The 26,291-nt window shown below is 44.3% G+C and overlaps 1 protein-coding gene across 2 annotated transcripts in view; it reads left to right on the top strand.

The window, feature by feature from the left end:
- The first annotated feature begins 11,399 nt into the window (after positions 1–11,399).
- HNRNPH3 (heterogeneous nuclear ribonucleoprotein H3) overlaps positions 11,400–26,291 on the top strand; it is a 131,807-nt gene continuing 116,915 nt past the window's right edge. Inside the window, exon 1 of one of the 2 annotated variants that reach the window (XM_029609669.1) lies at positions 11,400–11,552. The gene's annotated coding sequence lies outside the window, so the exon portion shown is untranslated. Of the gene's footprint in view, positions 11,553–12,192; positions 12,326–26,291 lie in introns of those variants that run through there. The other variant, XM_029609670.1, reaches the window with a different exon arrangement.

The following is a 26,291-nucleotide window of genomic DNA, read 5'->3' as shown; positions in this document are numbered from 1 at the left end:
TGTATTCTCTCCATGGCGAAGACTGTACCTTGAATACTCTGTACAATTCTGGTTGCTGCATCTCAAAAAAGATATAGTTGCGATGGAGAAGGTACAGAGAAGGGCGACCAAAATGATAAAGGGACTGGAACAGCTCCCCTATGAGGAAAGACTAAAGAGGATAGGACTGTTAAGCTTGGAGAAGAGACAGCTGAGGGGGGATATGATAGAGGTGTTTAAAATCATGACAGCTCTAGAACAGGTAAATGTGAATCTGTTATTTACTCTATCGGATAATAGAAGGACTAGGGGGCACTCCATGAAGTTAGAATGTGACACATTTAAAACTAATCGGAGAAAGTTATTTTTTCTCAGTCTACAATTAAACTTTGGAATTTGTTGCCAGGGGATGTGGTTAGTGCAGTTAGTGTAGCTGGGTTTAAAAAAGGGTTGGATAAGTTCCTGGAGAAGTCCATTACCGGCTATTAATTAAGTTGACTTAGAAAATAGCCACTGCTACCCCATTTCCCCGAAAATAAGACGGTGTCTTATATTAATTTTTGCTACCAAAGATGCACTAGGCCTTATTTTCAGGGGATGTCTAATACCGTTGAGCTGCTGGCTGCCCCTGCCTCAGCCATGCCCCACCAGTGTGCTGTCAGAGAGAGGTAAGAGTGTGCAGCATTCATGGTAGTCAGCTTGGGCTGACTCTGCTGCTTTTGAACCTCTGCACACTGCTTGGAAGGGGTCCCCCGACTGGTACTGCCACCATCCCCAAATGTCAGTAATCTTGATGCCACTGTCACTGCTGCCGCGTGGCTATTGGGGAGGCGCCGATTGCTGCTACTGACACTGAAGCTCTTTCTGCTGCCTCCTCTGTGCGGGCCCCGTGGGCTTCCACTTTCTCCATGCTGATCTCGTACATTGTGAGATCCGCATAGAGAAAGTGCTATTCTTGCACATTCCCAAAGATTACATGTGCCAATCACTAAAAAGTAATTTTTTTTTTTTTACCTTTGCTGGCTGATGTTAGTTTTCTAATCGGTTGGTCACAGGCTTTTTTTTTTCCATCTTCCCTTTCTTATTTTTTTGCCAATTCCTTTTATATTGTCCTTTTTTCTTCCGTATTTCTTTTCTCTCCGTCTTCTTCCCTCAAACACACAGTCAGGTTCTCATTCTCACATGCATTTCTCTCTCACACATACACACACAGGCTCTCACTGTCACATGCTGTCTCTCATACAATCATTCATACACACAGTCTCTCACTGGCACATGCTGTCTGACGCTCACACACACAGGCTCTCTCTCACTCCCACATGCTGTCTTGCTCAAGCATAGGATCTCACCGTCACACGCTGTCTCTCTCACACACACAGTGGCTCTCACATGCTGCCTCTGCAAACATTCAGATCCTCGCTCCCACACACAATCTCTCAACTCATCTCATACACGCACACGCGCACACCCTCTACAGACCCTCAGCCTCTCTCTCACCTCTGGGCCTCCTCTTCGCGGGTCGCCGCAGGATGGGCTCTGCAGCGGCCCTGAACTTCTCGGGCCTCTTCCTCGCTACCGGGCCTCTTCCTCTTCTTGGGCCGCTGCGACTTGGGATTCGCAGCAGCCCGCGGCGGCTCCTCTTCTGCACGCGCTGATGCTCTTTCTCCTTCCTGCCCATGCGGCTCTGGCAACGTTTACTTCCGGGGCCGCACAGGCAGGAAGGAGGAAGAGCATCAACGCGTTTGAACGCGATCTTTTTCTTCGGGCAAGGAGGCTCAGCGGCCGCATGAGCCTCTTTGTGCCCGGGGGCATTGGCTTCCCTCGGGATACCACTGCTCGCGTCTGCCCCTAATACTTTGGAAACTTTATTTAAAAAAAAATAAATTTTTTTTAAATGACATCACAGGATTGACCGGCCCACCGGGGGAAGCCCGATCCCCCGATAGGTCAATCCGCCCCTGTTTACAAGGGATGCCTTACTTTCGGGGGAGGTCTTATATTTAAGAATTCGGCAAAATCTCTACTAGGTCTTATTTTCGGGGAAACACGGTATTACTAGCAATAGTAGCATGGGATAGGCTTAGTTTTTGGGTACTTGCCAGGTTCTTGTGGCTTAGATTGGCCACTGTTGGAAACAGGATGCTGGGCTTGATGGACCCTTGGTCTGACCCAGTATGGCATGTTCTTATATTCTTCCAATGAAGGTTTGCCGACCTACCCCTGGAAACAGGAGATAGAGGGATGCCTTTTTCTCTCTGTCTTTTTTCAGAGGTGGCTTAAAATCACAGTGGATCCTGAAAGTGATGCAAGGAGGTTTTGCGATGGAGTTTCGCAGTGTTCCTTGGGATGAGTTCATGGAGTCCCCCTCCTACTCCCCACAGAAGAAGCGGGCAGTGAAGAGTACATTGACAAGGCTCCTCAGTCTGAGGACTGTGGTCTCAGTTCCCATGTCTCAAGAAAATATGGGGCGATATTCCATTAATTTTGTCATGCCAAAGGTAAAACATATTCACATGAAACTCTTATGCTTGGTTAAAATGGCCGTGCAGCTGGGGGAATTTCTGACCTCCCTGGATCTGTGCAAAGCGTATCTTTACATTAATATTTTCTGCAGTTTGCAGTTCTGGGGCACTTCTTTCAATTTCAAGCACTGCTCCCAGAACCTTTTCCAAAGTAATGGTAGTAGTTGCAACAGAGTTGGGAGAGGGTAGAATCCTAGTACACCCATAATTGCATGACTGGCTGATTCGAGCCAAGTTACTGTAAGAAAGCTGCTTGGTGACTCACAAGGTGATTTCCCTGTTGTAGGAACTCAGCAGGGTGGTGAACCTAGCCAAGAGCAGTCTTCAGCCTACTCAGTCGCTGGAATACCTTTGGGTTCAGTTTGACACATAGTTGGGCAAGGTGTTCCTGCCGGAAGCTCGAATTCAGAAGTTGCTAGCTCAACTCCCTCTGTTGTTGAACCCTCCGTGCTTGACCATATGGTCTTACCTGCAGGTACTTGGCTTAATGGCAGCAATCCTGGAAGTGGTACCATGGGCGAGGGTGCATATGCGTCCTCTTCTTCAGCACTCCCTGTTGCCTCAGTGGAATCCGCAGTCTCAGGACTATTTGATTTGTATTCACCTGCCGATGGAGGTCTCCTCCTAACTGCAGCAGTGGCTGCAGGCAGATCATCTATGAAAGGGTGTTTCCATAACCCCATCGGACTGGCTAGAACTGATGAAAACAATGAATGCGAGTCTCCTTGGTTGGGGTGCTCACTGTCAAGAGCTGACAGCGCAAGGGCGCTGAAGTGCAGAATCTCTCTGGAACATCAATCAGCTGGAAGCAGGGGCAGTCCGGTTGGATGTTTACTGTTCGGCAGTAGGCTGCAGGGTTGATAGGACCGAATAATGATGGACACTGCAACGACTGTGGCTTATATCAATCGGCAGGGAGGTACCAAGAGCCAACAAGTGTCGCAGGAAATAAGAACATAAGAAATTGCCATGCTGGGTCAGACCAAGGGTCCATCAAGCCCAGCATCCTGTTTCCAACAGAGGCCAAAACCAGGACACCAGAACCTGGCAATTACCCAAACACTAAGAAGATCCCATGCTACTGATACAATTAATAGCAGTGGCTATTCCCTAAGTAAAATTGATTAATAGCCATTAATGGACTTCTCCTCCAAGAACTTATCCAAACCTTTTTTGAACCCAGCTACACTAACTGCACTAACCACATCCTCTGGCAACAAATTCCAGAGCTTTATTGTGCGTTGAGTGAAAAAGAATTTTCTCCAATTAGTCTTAAATGTGCTACTTGCTAACTTCATGGAATGCCCCCTAGTCCTATTATTCTAAAGTGTAAATAACAGATTCACATCTACTCGTTCATGACCTCTCATGATCTTAAAGACCTCTATTATATCCCCCCTCAGCCGTCTCTTCTCCAAGCTGAACAGCCCTAACCTCTTCATCCTTTCCTCAAAGGGGAGCTGTTCTATCCTCTTTATCATTTTAGATGCCCTTCTCTGTACCTTCTCCATCGCAACTATATCTTTTTTGAGATGCGGCGACCAGAATTGTACATAGTATTCAAGGTGCGGTCTCACCATGGAGCGATACAGGGGCATTATGACATTTTCCGTTCTATTAACCATTCCCTTCCTAATAATTCTTAACATTCTTTTTGCTTTTTTGACTGCTGCAGCACACTGAGCCGACGATTTTAAAGTATTATCCACTATGATGCCTAGACCTTTTTCCTGGGTGTTAGCTCCTAATATGGAACCTAACATCGTGTAACTACAGCAAGGGTTATTTTTCCCTATATGCAACACCTTGCACTTGTCTACATTAAATTTCATCTGCCATTTGGATGCCCAATCTTCCAGTCTTGCAAGGTACTCCTGTAATGTATCACAGTCTGCTTGTGATTTAACTACTCTGAATAATTTTGTATCATCCGCAAATTTGATAACCTCACTCGTATTCCTTTCCAGATCATTTATATATATATATTGAAAAGCACCGGTCCAAGTACAGATCCCTGAGGCACTCCACTGTTTACCCTTTTCCACTGGGAAAATTGACCACTTAATCCTACTCTCTGTTTCCTGTCTTTTAACCAGTTTGTAATCCACGAAAGGACATCGCTTCCTATCCCATGACTTTTTAGTTTTCGTAGAAGCCTCTCATGAGGGACTTTGTCAAACTCCTTCTGAAAATCCAAATACACTACATCTACCGGTTCACCTTTATCCACATGTTTATTATTCCGTTCAAAAAAATAAAGCAGATTTGTTAGGCAAGACTTCCCTTGGGTAAATCCATGTTGACTGTGTCCCATTAAATCATGTCTTTCTATATGCTCTACGATTTTGATCTTGAGAATAGTTTCCATTATTTTTCCCAGCACTGAACTCAAGCTCACTGGTCTATAGTTACCTGGATCGCCCCTGGAGCTTTTTTTAAATATTGGGGTTATATTGACCACCCTCCAGTCTTCAGGTACAATGGATGATTTTAATGATAGGTTACAAATTTTAACTAATAGATTTGAAATTTCATTTTTGAGTTCCTTCAGAACCCTAGGATGCATACCATCCGGTCCAGGTGATTTGCTACTCTTTAGTTTGTCAATCTGGCCTACTACATCTTCCAGGTTCACAGTGATTTTGTTCAGTTCGTCTGACTCATCACCCCAAAAAACCATCTCCGGAACTGGTATCTCCCCAACATCCTCATTAGTAAACATGGAGGCAAAGAATTAATTTAGTCTTTCTGCAATGGCCTTATCTTCCCTAAGAGCCCCTTTAACCCCTCTGTCATCTAATGGTCCAACCGACTCCCTCACAGGTTTCTTGCTTTGGATATATTTTTAAAAGTTTTTATGAGTTTTTGCCTCTATGGCCAACTTCATTTCAAATTCTCTCTTAACCTGTCTTATCAATGTTTTACACTTACCTTGACAATGCTTATGTTTTATCCTATTTTCTTCAGCTGGATCCTTCTTCCAATTTTTGAAGCATGTTTTTTTTGGCTAAAATAGCCTCTTTCACCTCATCTTTTAACCATGACGGTAATCGTTTTGCGTTCCTTCCAACTTTCTTAATGTACGGAATACATAAGGACTGCGCCTCTAGGATTGTATTTTTAAACAATGTCTAAGCCTGTTGAACACTTTTAACCTTTGCAGCTGCACCTTTCAGTTGTTTCTATTTTCCTCATTTTATCAAAGTTTCCCTTTTTAAAATTTAGTGTTAGAGCTGCAGATTTACTTATTGTCCCCCTTCCAGTTATTAGTTTAAATTTGATCATGTTATGATCACTGTTGCCAAGTGGCCCCACCACCGATACTTCTCTCACCAAATCTTGCGTTCCCCTAAGAATTAAATCTAAAATAGCTCCCTCTCTTGTTGGTTCCTGAACCAATTGCTCCATGAAGCAATCATTTATTACATCCAGGCACTTTGTCTCTAGCAAGTCCTGATGTTACATTTACCCAGTCAATATTGGGGTAATTGAAATCTCCCATTATTATTGCACTGCCAAATTGGTTTGCTTCCCTGATTTCTCTTAGCATTTTATCATCTGTCTGACCATTTTGTCCAGGTGGACGGTAGTATACTCCTATCACTATACTCTTACCCAGGGGTGGGCAGTTCCGGTCCTCGAGGGCCACAAACCAGTCTGGTTTTCAGGATATCCCTAATGAATATGCATGAGAGAGATCTGCATGCACTCTGCCTCAGTTGTATGCAAATCTATGTCATGCATATTCATTAGGATATCCTAAATCCTCGACAGGTTTGTGGCCCTCGAGGACTGGAATTGCCCACCCTTGCTCTTACCCAACACACATGGGATTTCTACCCATATAGATTCTACTGAGCATTTACTCTCTTGTATGATCTTTATCCTGTTGGACTCTATACCCTCCCGGACATAAAGTGCCACACCCCCACCAAGTTGATCTTCCCTCTCATTGCTATATAATTGTACCCTGATATAGCACTGTCCCATTAGTTATCCTTCTTCCACCAAGTCTCTGTGATGCCAATTATGTCAATCTCATCATTTGCTGCTATACACTTTAACTCTCCCATCTTACTTCTTAGACTTCTGGCATTGGCATACAGACATTTCAAAGTGTGGTTTTTGCTTGTTTTAACAACCTGCTTTCCAGTTGTTTGGGATAATTCAGAAATCATTAGCTTTGGTGATTTTTTACATATAGGCACAATGAACTATGTTTGCTTTTAATGGAACCTCTCTGTTGGGATGCCCTAACTCTCCTGTTTCATTAGTATCCTTCAAGGATACATTTCTCCCAACCATGCACTGCTGAGTGACTGTCAGCTTTCCCCCTTGTTCGAGTTTAAAAGCTGCTCTATCTGCTTTTTGAAAGTTAGTGCCAGCAGCTTGGTTCCATTCTGGTTAAGGTGGAGCCCATCCTTTCAGAAAAGTCTCCCCTTTCCCTAAAGGTTTCCCCAGTTCCTTACAAAGCTGAATTCCTCTTCCCTGCACCATCATCTCATCCACGCATTGAAACTCTGGAGCTCTACCTGCCTCTGGGGACCTGCACGTGGAACAGGAAGCATTTCAGAGAATGCCACCCTGGAGCTTCTGGATTTCAGCTTCCTACCTAAAATCCTAAATTTAGCTTCCAGAACCTTTCTCCCACATTTTCCTATGTCAATGGTGCCCACATGTACCACGCCAGCCGGCTCCTCCCCAGCACTGTCTATAATCCTATCTAGGTGACGTGTGAGGTCTGCCACCTTTACACCAGGCAGGCAAGTTACCAGGCGGTCCTCACGTCCACCAGCCACCCGGCTGCCTACATTTCTAATAATCGAATCACCAACTATGATGGCCGGCCCAACCCTTCCCTCCTGGGCAGTAGCCCTAGGAGATTTGTCCTCAGTGCGAGCATGTCACCTGGAGAGCAGGTCCTTGCTACAGGATCACTTCCTGCTACACCAGGGTGATGTTCTCCTACTCGGAGACCTTTCTGATCCAAGGCAGCACTGGGGCTGCCAGAATGGATTTGGGACTTGGCTACTATGTCCCTGAAGGTCTCGTCAATGTACCTCTCTGGAATGGGCAGAGGTGCATCTCTAGATGATCTCAGCCTTGCACATTGTGATCAATGTAGCCATTGCAAAGTATCCCACACCGCCTCTCACTTGGACCAGGAGATGCAGAGGGAAATTACAAAAGCGTCCCTGAGCAGGCAAGAAAATTCTAAGGTGTGGCCATTTCTTACCACTTCAGAACCCACAAGTCCGACGTAATCCTGGTTCACTCTTTGTAAAAGAGGGACAGCCTCCCCCTGGAGAGGAGCGGACTAGCCCGCCTTCATTGACCAATTTTACTTCTGCCTCCCCCCGCCATCCCTTGGAGGTCCATGTTGGGCTACTGGCCAGAATTCTGTTTTTGTGCCGCTGGGCCAGGGCTCCTGCCAGTGTGAAATCTCCTTGCCTCTTGGAATCGAGCTTGTGGAGGAAAAGATTTCTTGGGTTTTTCTTGTCCTCAGGCAACTTATTACCCTTTGACTCCCCCAACTGCTTCATGAGCTGCTCCAGATCCTCCCCAACCAGCAGTTTGCTTCTGAAGGGGAGATTAGACAGCTGAGCTTCAGACCACACATCCGCCAACCAATTTCGTAGCCTTAAGAGTCTCTCTGCATCAAGCTTCTGTACACTGCCGCACAAAGTCCCAAAGCTGAAAGCTCAAACAGCCTTTTAAGTAAATATCCTATTTCCAATCCTGGATATCCTTCAGAGCAGCCAAACCTACCACCGGCATGCCGTCTTCTTGGTAACCGTGGAAACCGCTGCATCCACCTTGGGAATCTTCCATGACGCCAATGTCTGTTCTGGCAAGAGATATAATTTAGCCATAGTCCTGGCCACCTTCAAGCCCACTTCAGGAGATTCCCACTCCTGAACCACCAACTTCTTTACATTCTTAGGCAATGGAAAGGCCTTAGGGGGTCCCCGTAATCCCTCTAGGACCGGGTTTACCCTTCATTATCCAAATGCTCCTGTGTGACCTTAATCCTCAGCTCATCCAGCACCTGGGGAATTAGTGGACTCAGATCATCCCTATGGAACAGACAGCTTACCCAAGGATTGTCACCGTTCACGATCAGAACCTCAGCTGGATCCTGCATTGGATCCCGCAAGGTGCTAACAGGGTCCATATCTGGATCCACCTGCCCTCCCTGCATCTGATCCAGATTATCTGTCTCATCTGATGTGTCTTCTACCACGGACCGACTGAGACCCTTTAGACTCTGTATGCCTCTGATCCCTAGGCTTCTTAGCTGTCTGGGACTGCCTGGGGCAAAGACCTCTTGGTAACTGCTCCCTTCCTGGCCAAATAGGCCTTATGGAGCAGAAGGACAAAATCCGCTAAAAAAGCATCCGGATCCAACGAAGAAGGGTGTGGGTCCGCGTCCTCCTGCGCTTCCTCCCTTGTTCTGCGAGAAACAGTTTGGGAGGGAAGTTCCGATGCTCTGAAACAGCAGCCTGCCTCCCAGCATGTGCAGACAAAATGACCGCCTGATCCTCCGACCCCCCCCCCCCCTCCCTGGGGCCTCCAGAAGGAGTCCAACTAAGTTCGAGCTCCTGCTGACCCCTGGAGGTCCCGCAGAGGTTCCAGCCACTCCTGAGATGCATTCCTGGCAAAATGCGGTCGAATCGAGGTGAGCCTGTCTTAAACTGCAGTTGTAACAAACTTTGCCATGCTGTGCGGGAGGCGCCATGCTGGCATGATCAAGCCTAAAACTAGCTCCTGCCAACACAAGGAGAAAATGTTGCTGTCTGGTGCTGAAACACCCCCCCCCCCCCACCCCCCTACCTGGGAACTCTCTGGATTTGGATCGGAGACTCCGGAATTCTAAAAGAATTACCAGGTCTCCGGGCCAATACCGGAAATCTCTGGGTGTTGCAGCCAAACCAATCTGCTTGGCCCCGGAAAGAAGAAAGGAACGTCATTGGTCTTGCGTGGTTTAAAAAAGGAGGAACTCAACAGTGATTTCTGCCATCTCCAAATATTTTTAACTCTGAACTTCGCTTCCTTGTGATACCACCTGCTCCTGCACAGCCTGCTTCCTGTATCCAGACACTTCCCCCCCCCCCCCCCCCCGAATGCCTTGGCCAATCGACATTGTGATTTCCTGCCCGTGCATCAAATGAGGAGTAAGAAACGGGCAGCGTCCACTTCCACAGCACAGGAGAAGAAAGAGGCTGCTGCTGCTAGTGTGCTTTGGAAGGGGGGTAGAGAGAATGAATGGGCATGTCTGTGAGAGTATGTATTTTGTGTGGGAAGAAGAGATCTGAGTGTATTTAGGTGAGTAGGAGAGAGTTGAGTGCAAGTGAGCATGGGTGTGAAAGTGAGTGGGCATGTGTATATGGGAGAGGTGTGAGTGTGTGTTGGTGGAAGAATGGCAGAAGTAAAGGTGTAAATGGACATGTGAGACAATGAGCAGGGAAAGTAAGTGTGAACATGTAAGAGTGTTTGAGAGCAAATTTGTGAGCATCTGGTCCCACTGTGCAGTTGTCCTCCCCGTTTCTCCCCCCCCCCCCCCCCCATGGTAATCTCAGGGTGATTGGAATGAAAAAATTCCCAGGTATACCCCCCTGCACCCTTACCTACCTCCCGGCAGCGAACAAATCCCGCTGCTCAAACTGCCTCAGCCCTGCTCCCTCTTTTTCCTGTGTTCAGCCTTTTTTTTTATTTTATTTTTTTAATAACTTAAAACATACATACACACATACCCACAGGCCCAGGCAAGATAAGAAACTCAAAATAGTTCCCTGCTTTCAAAGGAGGCTGAGGGTGACAGGGACCCAAAGGGGGGAGAGGGAACCAGGTCCCCTGGCTTTCACCCCCCCCTCCCCCATGACAAGGGCTGAACCAGAACAGGGATCTCCAACCCCCAGCTCTAACCGAGGGAATGGCCTATGAAGGAACCTAATATCTCTGGAAACTGAAATCTCCTTATAATTTTCTTTTTTTGAAACTGCAGCGGTTACGTTTGTACCTCTACCATCTGCTGGAGACAGAAATTATATTTCTTGTTATATGTAACTGCTTTCTTCCGCACCATAGCTCCAGTTTGAAGTTTATTATGCACCCCTGTTACACTGTGAACCAGCATGATGTGATTGCTGTCATGTATGCCGGTATATAAAAAACTTAAATTAAAAAAATTAAAAAAAAATACTGAGCCGCTGCAGGTGCCACTCTCGTTTATGCAGCGGTGCCTCAACGTTTTTGTTCTCTGCCTTCATCTGCTGATAGGGATTTATAAATCACTTGTCTGAAGTGATCTGGGGTATGAACAGGAATAATCAACCATTTCCCCAAACTATTTCATAGCTATCTCTCCTCTGTGCCCGATGCTGCTACAGCTACACAAATTTTCCCTAGCCCTTTTTTGCCCCTGACCTCTAATTTAAATATTGTATCACGTGCCCAGGAAAGGTGGTTGGGTGCCTGTTAGGATAACGGGTGGTCAACACTGAGCACAAATATTGTATCGGCCCCAATGCTGTCCTTTAGAGCTAGCCGCACAATTGGTTCTTGAGTTGAACTTTTAAGGAACGACAGAAATTACATTACAGAATTGAAAAACTTAAGCCCATACGGAGCACTCGTACTGTAGACATTTAAATAATGTAAACCCAACAAAGCTCCTATTTTCCGATGAACAATTTCCGTTTTTAATTTACAATACATTATATCCCGAAAACTAGGACGCTTTCTGTATTTACATCTTTCTGACATAAATACTTTGTTCCAGCTCAGTATAGCTTTTGTAATAAACCGCACCCGCTTTCTCTGGCGCTCGCATCCCCTAACAACGCCTACGCTTGGAGCATGCTCCCACCCCTTCCCCTAAAGTTCAGAGAAATGCAACGCAACACAGGGCGGGGCCAGGGCTGTAGACGAGGTTTGGAACGTCCTTGCGAGATCAACGGTCTCGCGAGATTTGACTACGAGAGAGAACGCCAGTCTCTCGCTTTCCATCGGACCGTGTGGTCGGTTGAAACCGTTGGAAGAAGACATACGGTGAGTAGATAAAGAAGTGGAGCGTATACGCTTATGCCTCGCTTTACCTACGGCGGGGTTTTTTTTTGTATCTGCTTCTTTTGGACCGGTGCGGATTTACTGTTGTTTAGACGGATGGGCGGTGCTGTGAGCGCGGAAACGTCTGGAACAAACGGTGCGAGCAGGCCGGTTTCTTCCCAAGTGCGCAGGCGAGGACGACCTTGCTTTCGGCTCTCTGTTTTAAGTAAGCCCTGCACTCAGCCTTGTGGTATGTGCACCTAACCTTTCATCGCGTGACTACCTCTTTAAAGGCTAAGGGGTGGACGATTCTGAGTCTCATTTGGGCGCTGCAGATCTAGAGGGAGGCTTTAATTGTTTGCTTTATAAAATTAAGTAAAAGCAATTGATGTTTTGAAGTTAAATGGATTGGTGGTGCGCCCAGTGGGGGCTAATGGCTGTGGAGATAGTTCCCGCTCTATTCCTCTTCCCCCGCGCGTCATGGCTTCCCGACGCCATTTTGTGCGCGCTTTTGGTTGCCTGGCGGCGGGACTCGGGACATGGCTTCCAGCTGCCTGTCTTCGTAGGCCGGAAGTAGCTGTGGAGACGGGATGTGGCGCAGATCTGTTGGGAACGGGTGATATTAGGTAGGCCTGTACTTTGGGCATTTTTTTGGGGGGTGGGCCTTTTATTTTAATACTACCTAGGGATAGTCGATTAGATGTAACAACGGCGATGGATGGGAGAACGCTTATTACGTCGTATTTGGACTACACGGTGCTTAAAGTTTGTGGCTGGTTCGTGGTTTTATGTTTTCTAAAGCTGTTTTCGATGCTAATGCAATATTTCTTAAGCGTGGTATGGCGGGGCAGTCGCATGTCTCTTGGAAACGCCGGTTACATAACTACCGGTGTATAAGTTACAGGCACTGTGGAATCCGGACTTTATTATTCCAGAACTTATTTCATTATATTTAAATCTCATAGAAGCTGTAGCTATCTTTTTAGCACTTAATCTTGCAAACACCTGCTCATGTGTTTGCCCCGTATATACATTGTGACCTAACCCTATATATGCAAAAGCTAGGAACGGAGCTTTCCCGTTAAAGTTCTGAGTTTAGCCCAAACATTTTTCAGATTTTAATCAGCTTATATGGACTTTCTTGTTATAAATTGACTAGTTCCTAAAATGAAGTTCCAGTATATTGAAATCAAATGTTTATATAATCTTCTTTTAGTTTCTTGCGGAGGTTTTCTTTGGTGCAGATCTAGGGCATACCTAGAGATCCTCCTCTGAGATAATTAAAAGGAGGAAGAGACACTACTTTCTGGCCTTTTGAAGACCTGTCTGCCCATAGACTGCTGGAACTTCTTGCAGAGTACCATGTTTGGGGTGATGGAGCACAGGAGGTAACCCCAAAGATCTGTTTTTCCACCCACTGCCCTGCCCAAGGATGATGGCGCACCTGAACTGAATACCTAAACCAACTTTTATCATGTTTGATTTGTCTCCCCTTTCTTTTTTTTTTTAAGAAAAATAGTGCTCATATGAATAGCTGTGCAATTCTTTTGTTGGGAGAATGTTTTATTTGGTATTTTAGTGGTAGTGATAGATTAAGGTTCCCTCAGCTTTGCTTTTTTTTTTTGCCATAGATACATCTCGGGCCTCTAATGCTTCATATCAAAAGGAGACTGACTTACACAGATCTTTGTTTTTGTTTGTCATGTTATGTCAGAGTGTTGTGAAATTTGTGTTAGGACGCAGTTTAATAAGCTCTCTTTTCCCACACACAGAATTGGTAAGTTTGGGGAGCCTTAGTAAATCGGGTTCATTGCATTTGTGTTTGGTTTATAAGCTTGAAATGTATTTTTAAGGATTCTAAAACTAGAATGTAATTGTCAGGGATGAAGTGCTCTGTTCATGTGCTCCTGCTTGTCTTCCTTTGAGGGAAAGGGGTGACTGTACATGTTTATTTTTTCATTCTTCATCACCTAAGTGCAGCCCTTCTCTATCTTCCTGGAACAGTGGCTGTCCTGTCTGTCTTGAGTTTCATAATCTTTCTATTGGACTTTATGCTATGGATCCAAAATAAAATCTTATTTTAATTTTTTTTTAAAGCTTTTTTTCCCTCTTCCTTTTGCTCCACCAGTCCCGAACTTATAGATAGGTATATGCTCTTATCTAGCATTTGGAGGCAGACTTTTTTTTTTATATCACCAGGATATGTTATGAATAGAACATAGGTGGGGGAAGCCTGTCTGCAAACTAGTGGGCTGATACAGTACAGTGCGCTCCGGAGCGCACTGTTAGCCGGCATTTGGACGCGTTAGCTTTACCCCTTATTCAGTAAGGGATAATAGCGCGTCCAAAACACACGTCCAAACCCCCCCCCCCCCCCGAACCTAATAGCGCCCGCAACATGCAAATGCATTTTGATGGCCCTATTAGGTATTCCCACGCGATTCAGAAAACAAAATGTACAGCCAAGCCGCACGTTTTGCTTTCAGAAATTAGTGCCTAGCCAAAGGTAGGCCCTAATTTCTCCGGGCACGGGGAAAGTGCACAGAAAAGCAGTAAACTGCTTTTCTGTGCACCCTCCAACTTAATATCATGGCAATAATTAAGTCCGAGGTCCCAAAAGTTTAAAAAGTAAAAAATTAAAAAAAAAAATTTTTAAAATGGGCCTGCGGCTGTTGGGTCGAAAACCGGATGCTCAATTTTGCCGGCATCCGGTTTCCGTGGCTGTCAGCGGGCTCGAGAACCGACGTTGGCAAAATTGAGCATCGGCTGTCAAACCCGCTGACAGCTGTCGCTTCTCTCAAAAAAGAGGCGCTAGGGACGCGCTAGTGTCCCTAGCGCCTCTTTTTACCGCCGGGCCTAATTTAAATAAACTAAGATACTGTATCGTGCGCACAGAGAGTGGCCTGTGCGCCCGCTCTCCTGTGTTTTTACTGTATCGGCCTGTAGGTTGTCTGCTTTAATCTGGTTACACAGTGTGGGGAAAACTAGGCAGAATAGTGAAAAAGTGCAAGAGTCTTTGGTATTGGTCTCCTGATGAAGAATTACTTTGAAAAATCAATGTCGGGACTTGCAGTTTTGTTAAAGCTCTGCATAAATTAAGAGAACTTCTCACAGAGTTGGTAACTATATTGCTAGGACTGACAGCGCCATCAATTTTAAAATAGAAAACCTGATGACACAAAGATACTTGCTCCATCATTGTTAAAAAAGCAAAAAGATTGGCATATGACATGGGGTAGAGTTCTTCACTATAAAAAAATTTTTGGTGAAGCTCCAGGTTTGATGCCTTCAAATTTGAGGTTTCTGTTACAAATGATTGTGTACCCATGTTATTTTTATTATGAATAGAACACATCTTCCATAAAAAAACTCTTCCATAAAAAATCACATCACTCCGATACTTCAATCATTACATTGGTTACCAATTAAATACAGAATACAATTCAAGATCCTGTCCATTATACACTCTCTCATCTACACTCCTAATTCAATTACCTTATGTTCCATTCTCCGGATTTACAAACCCACCAGACATCTAAGATCACTGGACAAAAACCTCTTAGACATCCCATCACCACGACAGGCCCGTCTTGACATCACCAGAAAAAGATCATTCTCTGTCATTGGACCAATCTTATGGAACGCATTACCAGACTCTTTAAGATCCATATCCAACTCCAAACACTTCAAAAAATCCCTAAAAACACATTTATTTCAATCTGCTTTCCATATATCACACACTAAATAACATAACTACTTCTCCATCACACAGGGCACAACATTATTATATATTGATTTATTTTTTATGTAAACTATTCATTGTTTTAGATTTTTATTTTTATTATATATTTTTGTAATTTTGAGCTTTTATAATTTGATAATCTTTATGTTCTTTTAAATTTAAATCTTTATTTACATTTGTTTTTTATTTACTTATGTAAACCGTTTTGATTAAACACTGTTTGTAAAGACGGTATACAAACACTTTTAAATAAATAAATAAAATAAACATCTAGCCAGTGTTCTGTCTCCAGCTGCCGGATGGCTTTTGAGTTTGGAACTCATCGAACAGAAAGAAAATAGATTAAAGGATGGATTTTAAAAGTTATTTTCTAAGTATTTGCCTGATTGGTAATATGCAGGCCAATCTCCTGTGGATGTTTCTCCTGTAGTGAAGCATGTCCAGACTGTGGCTGCTGTTGCTGCTTGCCTAATGGCCATGGATTAGGTAGTGTTTATATTTGCAGAAGGAGGAAATTTAAGGGAGAGCTCATATGGGGGAAACTAGCTCTCACCGGCAGCTGCTTTCTCTCACAGTTTAAGCCGCGATTTACTTTTAAGATGCACTCATGATGACTGAAAAAGTTCAACGGTGCAGTGCTTGCGGAACAAACACACCTTTGCTATTTATTTATTTTTGTATGCAGACATTCACTCAAGGTATCACATCGGTTTACATGATGTATTGTTAATTAGGCATTAGTTTGTTACATAATCATTGTATATACATGCATATAAAAAAAACATAGTGGTATATTAATGTATGTTCATATATAGTAACAAAATATTTACAGAAAGTAGGGCTAGACATACCAATGGAATTTGTTTTAACATTTTAAATAAAAGCAGTGTAGAGAGAAACTAAGCTATTGGCTGTGTAGTAGAGAGGGAAGCTTGTGCTTTGAGTGCCACAGTAAAGTAGATATACCTGATGCGCCCTGTGTGACTCCTGTGAAGAAGTCCTCATCTTTAGAGGCAGGTAATTTGTTAAAGCTGTCCCTAGAGCACTTCCACTGACCTGGGCATCAGTGCCAGATATTCTAACAGTTAAGTTTGCTGTTTCAAAATGTCAACTAACTGCCTTCAAGGACCTCCCAAATTGCTGCTGGAGCAGGACTTCCTTCAGAATGTGATGCCGGAAGTTCCTAGTACCAGTGGAGGAGCTTTTACACCTGAATTTTTTTTATTTTTTTTTTAAGGTTTTACATCAGGCTTTTCAAGCTCTGCAGGGACAGCATGCGATGAGACCAGTCTGGGTGTGTTCTGGTTCTGAAGTTGTAAAGGATTCCTAAAAGGAGATTGGAGCCTGATAATTTTGTCTCATTAGGTATGGATTACCTTACCTATTTAAAGTTTGAGGATTTCAAGAATTAGTAGTGGACTACAATCAGTAGAGGAAGGTGAGATTCATTCAGGATAGAGGAGATTAGGCTTTTCCATAAGAAGGAAATCACTGCACTAATCGCACAGGAGTCTTCAGCCTTGTGGCTAGAGGACAAAGCTGAAGAGATTCTTGGTTGGTATCCTATTTTAAGAGGAACATATAGATCTATCTGCATCTGTTTCTTGTGCATCCTGAGAGAATCAATGAGCCTTTCTGAATATGAGGCTCCTGAGGCAGCTATATACACCTGATAATCTTTAATAGCCTGTATCCCATGCCATCTGAGGTCCCTGGATTGTTTTTTCCAGCAACCCAAGGTTGATGTGGTGATAGCTGTGGCCAGTAGGACTACTATCCCAGTGTGAGGTGGAGCTACTTTATATTTTCTGATCCTGTGGACCCTTTAATTAGCCCATAAATGTGTATTTTCAGCATATTTGTTCTGCAGGATGTAGTTTGTTCAAGCTACTTATCAAGAGCTTTACTTCGTTGGATTCATCAGATCTCTGAAGATAAAGGAACAGCAAAACTTGAATCAGCATCGGCCTATTTATCTGATGCATGATATTAGAACTTCGGCCAGGTCTTTAGCTCTTTCTATTGGATCCAGACAACTTCTGTGACTTAGCAACTGGGCTGCAGATGGTCAAAGTGTTAGCTCTTACAGCTACCCTTTAAGAGGAGATAAACAAGAATACATTATTTACCCAAAGATAGAGCCAAATTGAACCCTTGTAAGTTTAGGAGTAGTAACCAGTTTACTGAGGCTAGGAGGGTATAAGCCTGGTAAATGGATGTTCCTGTAGGTTACAAGAGGTAAAAGGTTCAAGCCTTTTGAGGGGCAAGAAGACCACAGAGCAACTCAAACCAAGCATTCTAGTAATTCCCAGTGAAGTCCAGGGAATTAATTCTCTGGAGGAGCCTTTAGGGGGCAGAGAACAGGCTTTTCTCAGGGAATGGATCCACATTATGTCAGATCTGTGGTTTCTGGATATAATTCAATACAAGTATGCCCCAAAGAAGAACATCAAAGGAGTTTATTCAATTTTACTTTATCCCAAAGAAAGATGGGACTTAAAGACCAATTTTAGATCTTAAAGGGGTGAAAAAAAAGTTTATATATTCATTTTAACCCAGAAACCCTTTAGTGATATCTTCCGTGCAAAAAGATGCATTTTTAGCTTTACTGAATCTAAAGGAGGTTTATGTTCGTATTCCAATGAAGCCAAGTTTCCAAAAAATGTTCATGAGTAATTAGTCAATATTATCAATTCAGGGCCTTTCCATTTGGCTTAGCAAAGGCTCAAAGAATCTTGTAGCAGCCCTTTTAAGGAAGAGGAATTTTAGTTTAACCTTATTGGTTAATAAGGTCCAAGATGTATGTAGAGGGAGTATTAGCTGTGGAAATATTAGTGCCTTTGCTCCAGCTTTTAGGATGGACAATCAACTTTGCAAAGAGCCATCTCAGACCATAGAACACTTAGAGGCATTATTCAACATTGAGGCAGGTATGGTTTATTTGCTGCAAAAGAGAATTTTAAAGATTTGGTTGCAGGTGGTTTTCTAAGCAAACAAGTGACGACTGCTTGGACTTATTTGCAGCTGTTAGGCACTATGGCTTCGACTTTGGATCTGGTACCTTGGGCAAGGGCACACATTTGGGCATCTTTAGGTCTCTCTTCTAAACAGATGAACAGATGGAAACCACAATGTCAGAGATTCGAGGTTTGCCTACCATTGTCCAACAAGGTTTGAGATTCCCTGAGTTGGACACATGCTCTGAATTTGCAGAAAGGAATGCTTTTGGAGGGTCCAGATTGAGTACTTCTGACAGCTGATGCCAGTCTAACAGGCTGGGGGGGGGGGGTGTATTACATGAACCGGTATGCTTAGAACTCTTGGTCTCAATGGTCCATCCACTGGCTTGAAACTGGAAGCATCAGGTTGGCCCTGTTACATTTTCAGGACTTTCTTCTAGGGAAGGCTATAAAAGAATTATGCAACTGTGGTCACATAAATGGGGTGTAACAGGGCATTTTGAAGGAAACATCTCCTTTTTCCTTGGGCAGTTGTCTGCTGTGCATGTAGCAGGGCAGGTGAACATTCAAGTGAATTATCTCAGTTGGAATGTGATATACATCCTGGCAAATAGGAGTTGAGTTAGATTTATCTTCAAATAGTGCAAAGATGGGGGCCACATCAGACACATTTAATGGCAGCCAGGGCAGAACAGAAAAGCAAAGTTTTACAGCTTGTGCAGAGAGAGCGGCAGCGAAGTGATGGATGCTTTGCAGCAGGGTTGGAAAGGACACAAGCTCTTTTTTTCCTGTCATGGTCAATGGGCATTAAGTGGGTATTAAGGAAGATAGGAGTGTGTTTGTTCTAGTAGCTCCAGACTGGCCATAAACTGTGGTATACAGATCTATACAAATGGAGGATCCATGTTGATTCTCGATTACGGTCTGGCTCTTGAAAGGACCAGGTTTAATTAAAAAAAAAAAAAAAAAAGTTATTCCTCTTCAGTTATTACTAGAATGCTGAATTATAGAAAAGTCTACATCTTATGCATGACATTTTTGCAGCTGGAATAAATTACCACCTTGGTGCATATAAATCCTTTCCCTTTTACAAAGAAGTCTGGAAAAGGGTTTGACTGTGAATTCGTTGAAGATGCAAGTAGCAGCCATCTCATGCTTTCGTGGGAAGATTAAAGGAAGCTTGGTATCTTCTCATAGGAATATTTCTTATTTTCTTACTGATGTAAAGCATGTTCGGCCACCAGTTAGGTCAGTGATTCCACAAGGGAATTTGTTTGGTTTTGCGGGCTTTAGCCAAGTCCCCGTTTGAGAAGGATTTAACATTAAAGACATTGGGGCCGATGCAATAAAGTTGCGTAGAAAGCGGGCAGTGAAGAGTCAGTGCCCACTCTCTTAATGCACGCATCCTTGCTATTGCAAACCCAATCTGTTTTTGTGACTGCAGTACGCCGGTCACGAAAACAGATGCTGAGTTTATCAGCGTTTTTACCTTACCGGCAGACAGCCACAAAAACAGATGCCGATAAACCAGCGCCTGTTTTTATGACCATCGTTTACTGGAAAACCAACACAGTTTATCGGTGGCTGTCTGGTAAGGTAACCTGCCGATATACTCTGCATCGGTTTTCGTAATGGGTCCAACTGTCAACTTGATTTTGTTTTTGTTTTTCATCTTTTTTTGATGCGCACAGCTATTAAAGCCTACTCCTTGGGTTTGCATTTGCATGTGATGAGCGCTATCAGATTCACTCAGTGTTGGACATGCGTTGAATATGCACTAATTCCCTTATTGCATTAGGGCAGTAGTTCTCAACAGGTGTGACGAGAGGCCCTGGGAAGTGTCGCAGGGCCAGCAGATGGCTGCCTCCTTATCAGCCCGGGTGGGAGTTGGTTGACTTCTTATACATTGGGCCTGATGGGAGGCTACTCTCACTTCTTTCTCACCCAGTGAGAGGCTGTTTCTTCCTTCATCCAGATCAGAGTGAGACATTGCCAGTTCCAGCTATTCTAGGCCTGATGGGACGCAAACGTTATCTAGCCCTGCTGAGTCTGGGAGTGATGCTGCTGCTGATCTTTTCATCCTGTCAAGGGTGGGGGAAAGGAGGTTGGGGCTCCTGGGAAGATGAAGGTGGAACAGAGAGGGAGTGTGGGGACTGCTGAGCAGGAAGGGGTGGGAAACAGGGTCAGGAGAGTCAAGCAGGGGAGAGAGGGAGCACAGGGAAGAGGATGTGGGGGTCAGGAATGCTGGGCAGGTATATGAGTGTGAGCGGATGATTGAAAGGGAGTAATTGGGAAAAGTGAAAGATGATGAAGGCATGGAAGGGGAGTGACGGTGCAAGAGCCATAATATGTCTATTTTGGGAATGTGCATTTCTTCTCTTAGTGTAGGAGGATTTGTATTTCTGTTTCTAGCTCTCCAGTTTGCCACGGTATGCCAAGTGGCTTTTTGAGGTTTCGTTTCCAATTTTTGTCTCCACATTTGTAATTTGTGGTCTTTTTACTAGTAGGTAGGGATTTGTATCAATCTTCTTTGTTGCGTTTTCTCATTCTCAATAGGGCATGCATTGGTGCTGCACTGCTGCCTTTTCATAGGAAGGGCTATTGCTGTTTGAGTTTTTGGAATTAGTGTTGCAGTGGTATGGAAGGTTTGCTACACCTGTGCTGATCTTTTTTTCTTCCAGATTTTATATTTTACAATGCACCTGATAGTAAGGGAGTTTGTTTCTGTTACTGAGATAACACTAGAATCAGAATATCCTTTTTATATAGCGAGTTGTATTTGACACATCCAACTTCTGCTCTGCATCCAATGTTTGGGGACGTGGGGGGGAGGGGCGGGTTCCTGTGGATGCAGAGTATATGTTTACATTTAGCCTTGTGATGGTCAAGTGTTCAGTGTATAATGTCACTGAAGGTACCATGTTCCCCATACAATATTAACTTCGCATAAAGGAAATATTTATTTATTTTTACACAATTCTATCTTTTATTAATACTTTAATACAATATTGTATACAACCATATAATCTAAAACCAGCCCCCCATATCCCCCCCAAATCATACACACTACCACATTCATACCATATTAAAACATCAGTACCCAATAATATAAGATCCTATTTGTTTCGCTCCTAGTTTCCTCAGATTTATAATAAATTTTCACAGAACTTCTCATACACTGATTGTTGTTGATTTTCTTTTTGTTTCCTCTGTCGCACAAGCTCTTCACTTCTCAAAGCCTTTAAATGCTATATTACCAAACGATCCTCAATCGCTATAGCTCTTTTTCTTGTCTTCAAATCACAACGATGTTCTCCCCAAAGTTGTTCTATAAAGGAATACCAATCACGTGTTTCCTTAAATACGATTTGCTAGTGTGTAGCAGATGGACTCAGGACCAGTGGATATAGTGTGCTCCTGATAGCAGTTGGAGACTGAGTCAAATTTCAATCTGACGTCAGCACTACATATACCCCTGCAGGAAGCTCTGCTCTTCAGTATTTCTCCGTCTCCATAGTAGTTTGGGACTGTACACACGCTTGCACAGCAATAGAAGATCCAAACCCAAAAGAGGAGAGAGAATTCCAAAATCTTACCTCTACAAGAGAAACCCCGCTCTCATGTGGTGATACCTAAGGGTCCCTCCCCCAGTCGAGAATTCATGCGGTGATTTCAGAGGTCCCTCGGAGGTAAGCCTCAGTCCGGCAGCCGGTTCCCGGCGTGGACTTAGACCCCAGGAGGGAGCGGCTGAGAGGCAGCGGGTGCAAGACCGAGTGCGGCGGTGAAGTATTTCCCTCTCCCCCCGCAGCCGGAGACCGGGAAGCGCCGACAAGGTAAGGCAGAAAACTTTGTCTCCGAGGCTCGGATAGCCGCACAAATTGCCCATTGGCGCCTGTCCCATCGGGTAGAACAGCCCCTTCCAGGCTAGACCCCGATCCGGCTCGAGGGTCCTCTCATGTGGAGACCCTCCAGGGGGGCTTGCCATCTTAATGGCGAGGTCGCCAGCGCGATTTCCCCCTCTTGATCGCCGTACCGTCTGCCTGAGCTGGGTGCACAGCGACGAGCTGGGCGCATAACATACTTGTTCTTCAGTCGCAGACAAGACCCTCAATCCCAGGGAATCGACGCCCTCGTCCAAAACTGGTCACAGGAAGACCTGCTGTACGCCTTTCCTCCATGGCCACTACTGGACGGGCAAGATAGAACACCACAGGGGGTTAGTACTTCTAGTGGCCCCGGACTGGCCAAGAAGGCAGTGATACGCAGATATGCGAAGACCTCTGGTTGGGAACCCCCTGTGTCGACCTACTCCAGCAAGGACAGATCCTCCATGAAGACCCAACTCTATTCTCTCTTACAGTCTGGCCATTGAGAGGACTCGCTTGAAGAGCGGATACTTGAGGTCAGTAATTGACACCTTGCTCCGAGCATGCAAGTTTTCCACATCCTTAACTTAAATACGAATATGGAGAATATTCGAAGCCTGGTGTGAAGACTGTGACATCCTTCTGCGGACAGTCAAAATTCCCATGATCCTGGAATTCCTGCAGAACGGCCTGAAGAAAGGGTTGTCTCTCAACTCCATCAAGGTTCAACTGGCCGTGCTGGCCTGCTTCAGAGCCAAAGTGGACAACATCAGTCTATCTTCCCATCCAGATATCTCCCGCTTCCTGAGAGGGGTCAAGCAAATCCGACCACCATTAAAGTGGCCGGTACCCCTATGGAATCTCAATCTAGTACTCGACTTCCTAGCGGGAGCTTCCTTCAAACCTACACGCTGTCTGTCCCTAGGTTCCTGACCTTGAAGACTGCATTTCTAGTGGCAATATGTTCAGCCCGTCACATCTCCGAACTTCAAGCGCTATCCTGCCGGGAACCGTTCCTCAGATTCACACTGGGATCCATACAGCTACGCACTGTCCCCTCCTTCCTTCCAAAGGTGGCTTCTCATTTCCTTCTAAACCAAACCATCTCTTTGCCATCTCCCGACGAGAATAAGGACTCGGAAGACTCACGCCGCCTATGCCATCTTAACGTCGGCAGACTCCTAGTCCTCTACCTGGAAAGATCAGAATCCGTATGAAAAACTGACCGCCTATTCGTCTTTCACAGCGGGAGGAAACAAGGGTAAGCAGCCTCGTGGGCAATCATAGCCCGCTGGATCAAAGAAGTAATCAAGGCAGCCTTCATAGTGGAAGGCTAGCCTCCACCTCTATAAATCAAGGCCCATGCCACAAGGGCCCAGACAGTGTCCTGGGCAGAAACAAAGATGCTGTCACCCGCCGAGATCTGTCAGGCGGCGACGTGGTCCTCCATTCATACCTTCTCCAGGTTCTACTGCCTGGATGTTCAGGCCAGGGAGGACACAGAACTCGCTAGGGCAGTACTAAGTGGGCCACAGGCAGCCTCCCACCCAGTTCAGGAGTAGCTTTTGTACATACCATTGGTCCTGAGTCTATCTGCTGCACGCTAGGAAATGGAGAAATTTACTTACCTGATAATTTTGTTTTCCTTAGTGTAGACAGATGGACTCGGTATCCCGCCTATGGCTGCCGCATAATACAGAAACCTCGGGTGACAATCCCCGAGAGCAAGACAACCACGGGTAAGCCACGCTTGTCCTCTAGTTAGGACACCCATAGTTACCAGGTGTCGGTGTTTCTCGGTTGAGTGAACTGGCGGTCTCCAGCTAAAATTCATGTCAACCAGTTCAAGTTAATCAAACGCACATATATCCACAATTGCTTTTTGAGGAGAATACTGAAGAGCAGAGCTTCCTGCAGGGGTATATGTAGTGCTGATGTCAGATTGAAATCTGACTCCATCTCCAACTGCTATCAGGAGCACACTATACCCATTGGTCCTGAGTCCATCTGTCTATACTAAGGAAAACAAAATTATCAGGTAAGTAATTTCTCCATTACATTGTCCTACCCCCCCAAAACTCTTAATTTATACCATCACCACATCCAACTATATTTTATATTACCTGTATTGTGTTTCTGCTGGCAAACCTCCTCTGCTCCTGGTTCATTTACATCGCCCTGATACTGCTTCACAAATTGCCATACTCTCGGTCTATCAAAGACTGCCCTTAATCCTATATTAAACCAATTTTTCACAATAAATATGCATTCTTTTAAATATCACATCTAATATCTCCTCGTCTGAGTCTGAATGAATATCACAATTTCCTACACCATGCCCTCCTCCGGCTTTTTCAAACTAATTAAAATGGAAATAATGAAAAAATAAATAAACTGAAACCAAAAAATGGAGAAACGTATCATAGTATTAACCTCTCAACCACTTCACATTTTCTCTTACCGAAATGAAGCTTACAGTCATCTCGCCATATTTCAACTGTGGCTTCAACCACGCTGCACATGCGTGCTACAGTCCTTCCACCTGACCCAACTTTTTATTATGCTTAATCTCCCAGCATGCTTCACTCCTCTTGCTCATCTTAAACCACCCTTACTACCTCAACGCTAGCCAACTCTGCTACTCATGCGTTCAAATAGTATCATTCCCATTCATTTTCAAACAGTATACACTCACTACACCTCACCATAATTAACTTCACATATGAATTATCTGACAAAATCACAGATGCTCTCCTGTAAATGCACATTAACTCCTCCTTTTACAACAATGCCTGCCACTTTATTTCTCGATTAAGGCCCTTAGGGATAAGCATTTGCCACTCATAAATAAATCTCTGTTCCTTAATCATGAGTTTTTTACTCACATTTCCTCCCCGCTTGTTTTGTTCCTGATGTAATACCACAAATTTCACATCCTGTTCTGTATGGGCCATTTGTAACCGATGTTGTACCAAAGGTGCTTGTATTTTGTTGGTTCTAATGCAACTCAAATGTTCCCTTATCCTCACACTCACCATCAGTTTTGTGTGGCCAATGTAGATATAACCACATGGATATGTTACAGCATACACTACCTGTGCACTTCTACAGTTGTATGTCCCATTCAGCCTATATACTTGATCTGTCACTGGATGTTTAAACACAGGACCATTTAATACCTGTGGACAAACTAAGCATTGTCCACAGGCCATCTGCCCTTTAACTCTACTATCCTCCATCTCCCTTATTAGGTCAGATGATACTAGAAGTGTTCAGTGTCATGCCTGTAAGCGTTATCTGCCAGGTGTGTCCAATAGAAAAAAGGTTGAGAATCACTGCATTAGGGGATTGATTAGCGCCTATTCTACCCGTATCCGACTGCAGGTTAACAGTGTGCTCAGCGCACCGATTTGCATTGGCCCCATTATTTCTAATAGCTATTCCATCAGCAAGATGAATTTCGATCTTTGTCTTGTCAATCACTTTTCTTAAGGTTCACTAGAAATTCGGTTATTTTCTACCAAAGGCTGTCTCCTTTTTTCATATGAATTAGAGGATTGTACTTCCTGTGCTCCACAATTTTTAGATGTAAAGAGGTGTTTACAAGTTTATCTTGAGAGGACTAAAGAGTTTCCGAAGTCAGATTTTTTTTTTTTTAATCTATTTTAGTGGTTTACAGAAGGGAGAAGCAGCCTCAAAGCCTTCTATTTGCAAGATGGTTAAAAAAATGAAATTACCTTAGCCTGTTTGCAAGGAAGATGAGCACCAGAGATTAAGGCCCTCTCTGAAAGAGAGAGGGTAGAAGAGAGGGTAGAAGAGAGGGCACAGTAAGTTTGTCTGAAGATCTGCAAGGCTGCTACCTGGACCGCCTTAGGACCATTTATGAAACTTTATAGGTTGGATCTTCTTGTTTGGTTTTTCAGTCTTAAAAGTGGGATTGTCATCCACCCCACTCTTAGATGGGCTTGGTACTTCCCATAAGTTTGGGACTGGTGAAACAAAAAGAAGATGGAGAAATTCTTGTGAATTTTCTTTGCTTCTGCTACAAGAATCACGAGCCCCACCCATTTAAATAAAAAAAAAAAAAGGGGGGGTGAGAAGAAAGGGGATGTCTATATTTAATGTGTGTAAATGGAGATTGCTTTTTTTTTTACAAGCACAAGGATATTGGTGT

Source organism: Rhinatrema bivittatum, chromosome 7 (assembly GCF_901001135.1).
Source record: "Rhinatrema bivittatum chromosome 7, aRhiBiv1.1, whole genome shotgun sequence".
Taxonomy (NCBI): Eukaryota; Metazoa; Chordata; class Amphibia; order Gymnophiona; family Rhinatrematidae; genus Rhinatrema; species Rhinatrema bivittatum.
Note: the sequence above shows the minus strand (reverse complement) of the source record. Positions and strands in the feature narration are given on the sequence as shown.